The following is a 5,232-nucleotide window of genomic DNA, read 5'->3' on the forward strand; positions in this document are numbered from 1 at the left end:
AGGCTATTTGTCACAAATGTAGGATAGTTGAACACCCTTCCATCCCCTGTGTTAAGCCTCAACTGCATGTGTTTGCTTCCCCCATGGAAACGCAGCCCTCTGTCCCAATTCCAGTTGATCCATGGGCTCTCTCTGTCGTCCCCTCTGTTAATTTGAATGAAATGCATGTTCCCCCAATCCCTCCTCACGATATATTTCTTAAGAAAGGCAAAAGAAAGGACCTTGACTTACTAATGGAAGTCAAGATAGAAGAGGATGTACGTCGAAAAAGCAATCTCAGGAAGGCTCAGGGCTATGGTAAGGGAGGAGATGATTCTTTGGTTGAGAATCCAGTGGGTTGGTATACTGGTAACTCCTCGTCCTCCTCCTTTCACTCCACTTCAATTCCTCCTAACTGGTTCTCGCCACCCTTGGAATCCATCGACAGTTCTGAAGAGAAACGCAGGCACATATTTGCTGATTCTATGTTGGCGTCTCCCGACCCTCAGTCTGAGGCTAAGGAGGAGGGGGAGATGGAATAGTTTACTTGGTTGATGTTCATCTTGTCTTGGTCGTGTTCTTGGTTTCTGTTTTAAGTAATATTGCATGTTAAGTGTTTTAGTTTTAATTTCTATGCTTTTATTTTGTTAATCACATCTACTGGATTTGATGTGAGTAGATATCTCTGAATATTTCAAGTGGTAGTTTGTGTTTTAGTAATCGGATGTTACTATCTTTTGTTAATACTAAATATTATAGTTCAATTTGTTCCTGTTCTTAGGTTTTAGTTTTGTTCTGATTATCAGTAGCTTTTGATCTTCAACATATAGCAGTTTTTTGATCTTGATTCCGGAGCTGATAATAGCCTGCTGTTAGTTAGAGTCGTCGTTGGGCCCAGTGGGGTGTAGCTCCTTAGGCCTGATTCGTCTAAGCACCCCGGTTCTTTGGCCTGAGGTGAGTGCCTCTATACTCTCTTGAGGCAGTGCACAAAAAGTGCATAGAGGCAGGCCACGCAGAAGGAGCGCCTGTAGACATAGAGCGACGGCAGACTCCCTCTAGAGGCCCATATTTAGATAGGATAAATGATTAATCAGCACAACCCTTGCCCAACTATCCTCAGCTGGAATGTCAGAGGGCTGGGACAGTATATCACGAAGAAACACCTTATATCCTTAATCAATAGGCATAACCCGGACTTTATTTTCTTAGCTGAGACCAAGAATAGAGCAAATACCATTAATAAGAGCATTAAAATCCATAAACAATATAGTAGTCACTTTGTAGAACCGATAGGTAAAGCAGGAGGTCTAGTTCTTTATTGGAAACACCACTTGAAGACCTCAATAGAGTATTCGGATAACAATATTATTCACGCTAAAATCTCCAACCCCTCTACCCATTATTACATCACCGGCTTCTATGGTAGCCCATATCATAAGAATAAGCTCAATCCGTGGAAAAAGCTAAAAACCCTAGCGATAGAGACAGACATGCCTTGGTTGGTCATAGGCGACCTTAATAATATTTTAGACACTCAAGAGAAACAGGGTGGAACTCAGGCTTCTGACTCCAACATGTCAAGCATACTTTCTATCCTCAGTCAGCTGGAGTTGATGGATTTGGAGTATCAAGGAAACCCGTACACTTGGACTAATAAGCAATACGGGGAGAATCTTATTCAGGAGAGGCTTGACAGAGCACTATCTAATATTAATTGGATGACGTTATACCAGTACTCTAGTGTCACACACCTCGACTCTGTGGGTTCAGATCACCTCCCTATCATGTTAGGAGAAAATAACAACATTAATAACAAACCCAAACCTTTTAAATTTCTACGAACTTGGATGAACCACCCGGATTGCCATGACTTCATAGCAGCCAAATGGAATTCAACCACGAACATCCAAGGAGAGCTGAAGAAGTTAAGCAGACATCTCACCCTATGGAATAAACAGGTGTTCGGCAACATAGAGAGAAACATCAAAACCATTACAGACAGTATTCAGAAGAGTAGTAATAAAGAGGAGTTAGCTATGATGTACGAACAATTAGAGAAACTATACCTGCAGCAAGAGAGCCTATGGAAAGAAAAATCAAGAAATAACTTTATCTCGGTAGGTGATAAAAATACTAAATACTTTCATTCCCAAGCTATTCAGAGAAATCGTAACAATAAAATCAGGGCTATTAAGGATACTAACGGAGATTGGCAAGATGACATGAATAGCATCTACACTATCTTTACTGATCACCTCTTGCATATCAATACAACTGAGAATACCTCAATAGCGCCGGAACTCCTTAATCTCTTTCAACCTTCAATCACATCTCAGCAAAATTATATGCTTTGCGCAGTTCCGGAAGAGGAGGAGATTAATCAAGCCATTGCGGGTCTTAAAAAGGATGCTGCCCCAGGCCCAGATGGATACCCTCCCTTCTTCTTTCAAGCGAACTGGGACACTGTGAGCCTAGATATCCATTCTCTTGTTCAACAGTTTTTTACGACTGCAACACTTCCGAACGAGGCTAATCACACACACATTTGTCTGATTCCTAAAACCACTTCGCCGCAAACTCCAGCAGATTATAGACCCATTAGCCTCCTCAACACCACCTACAAAATCATCACTAAAATCTTAGCGGATAGACTCAAGGACACTCTTAAAGAGATTATATCTCCGTTTCAAGCGGCCTATATTCCGGGTAGACAGATCTCGGACAACATAATCATAGGACAGGAGATCATCCACTCCATGAAAAAGATGAAAGGGGCAACAGGATACTTTGGGTTGAAGCTGGATATGTCTAAGGCTTTTGACAGGATAGAATGGAATTTTATCACGGGCATCATGAGGAACTTAGGATACTCAGAGCATTGGATCAAGATGATAGACAGCTGTCTATCTACTTCTTCTATGGCTGTCCTAATTAATGGTCGACCGGGACCTTTATTCCATCCATCCCGAGGAATTAGACAAGGAGATCCTCTCTCGCCTTTTCTCTTCACTTTGGCTATGGAAGGCTTAAGCAGAATGTTAATAGCAGACAGGGACTCTGATACCTTCATAGGATTCCCTTCTAACCACTCAGACCTATCCATCGCACATCTCCTATTTGCGGATGACTGCATCATATTTGGACGGAACTCCATCGATAACATTCACATACTTAAGAACATTCTTAGGATCTTCTGTGAGTCCACAGGTCAGATGATTAATTACACGAAGTCTAACATCTTCTACTCAAAGAACTCGCATCCCAAATTCAAGCGCCTCATCATGCGCTTGTTAAAAGTCAGGAATGCCTCCACGTCGGAAAAATATCTGGGGGCTCAGCTTTTCATTGGTGCTAATAAAACCAATGCGTTTAAAGATATTCTTCAACAGATACAGAAGAAACTTGAGAGTTGGAATCACTCCTTCCTATCTCAAGCTGGGCGCACTATCGTTGCTGCAACGATAGTGGCGGCCGTACCCCGATACCAAATGCAATGCTTCGCCATACCTAAAGGTGTAAGTAAACGCATTATGACTTTGCAAAAGTCATTCTGGTGGGGTAAGTCTCGCGGCATTTGCACGAAGGCATGGTCGTCCATCTGCCTCCCCAAGGCTCTGGGAGGGCTGGGTATTCATCTGCCAGAGCTGGACAACAAAGCTATGCTTTGTAAACTAGCCTGGCGGGTTAAAGCTGAGCCTAATGCTCTGTGGGTCAGGTTCTTAAAAGCCAAGTATTTTCCTCACAAAGAGAGCCCAGGCCCAGTCAAACCCAATTACTCCTGGACCTGGAACACCATCAGGAAACACATGGATCTTATAGAGGACTTTCTTACGTGGGAAGTTCACAATGGTAATAAAATCAATATATGGAAAGACAACTGGATTCCAGATATTAATACCCCCCTGAATCTTCAAAATGAAACTACTATTACGAAAGTTGCTCAACTTATCCAGAATAACGAATGGAATGAGGAGGTTCTCTCCAGAATCTTCGACCCCCAGGCTCAAAATTTAATCAAAGCGATTCCTATCGACTCAGAAGGAGAAGATCAAAGAAAATGGACTCTCAACAAATCAGGAAGGTTTACAGTCAACTCTATGTATAAATACCTTTCAACCAGCATGAATTCCCCCCCTCTTCATAACCCAAATTGGAAATTCATCTGGAAGCTTCCCACTATTCCGAGAATCCAAACCTTTATATGGAAGATTTGCACGCAAACCCTCCCAGTTAGGAAAAGAATAGGCAAATTCATTGATGGCAACACGAACTGTCCCAACTGCGCGGAAATCGAATCTATTGAGCACGCTCTCCTTCACTGTCCTTTAGCTAAAATATTTGGTTCTACTTCAATATTATCTCTGAGAATATTTCGAATGTGGCGGATTGGATCTTTTCTTGGGAAAACACTACCCCGCTGAACGATCATGAGATCCAGAACCTTTTAGCTACGATCCTTTGGATCATATGGAAAATCAGATGTGACCACTGTTTTCAACATGAAATTAATGATCTTACACATATAATCAAAATGATACAAAATTTCCCTAGAAATGATAACATTAAGTTGAATAAGAACAAACCAGAGGAATCTAAATGGACACCACCTAAACGTGGATGGTTGAAAATGAATGTTGATGCATTTTACATGAATATTCACGAAATAACGGGTACGAGTCTGATTATTCATGACTCGGACGCTAAATTTATATAAGCTCACACCTCCATTGTGAGAAGTAGAAACAGCGAAGAAGGTGAGGCTATAGCAATTCTAAAAGGCCTGCTCTGGGCGGTCGAACATAACTATAACCTTATAAACATAGAAAGTGATAATCTTAATATCATCCAGAACATCAAAAACAGTAAAAATGGAATTCAATGGCAATCCTGCATCCACATCCAAAAAATCCATGAAATTAAAAGCAAGCTGGATAGAGTCTCTTTCACTTTCTCTTGCAGGTCTTCTAATGCCGCAGCGGACAAGCTAGCTAAGAGGGCACGGAAAAAACACAAATCAGAAACTTGGAGTAGAATTCCTTATTTTATTTCGAAACTGTATTGTAATGACACTCTTATTACTTAATGAAATAGCACTCTTTAACAAAAAAAAAACATAAAACACATTTTCATAAATTATCAAATGCAGAAAGTTCAAACACCCACAACAATTATCTCTTGAAACATTGATTTAAACAGAACTTAAAAACAAGCAATATAAAGATAACGATGGTGGAAAAGAGAAGAATCCCAGTA

This window comes from Eschscholzia californica, unplaced genomic scaffold (assembly GCF_041429995.1).
Source record: "Eschscholzia californica isolate CP2 unplaced genomic scaffold, dmEscCali1.0.p SCAF_3, whole genome shotgun sequence".
Lineage (NCBI taxonomy): Eukaryota > Viridiplantae > Streptophyta > Magnoliopsida > Ranunculales > Papaveraceae > Eschscholzia > Eschscholzia californica.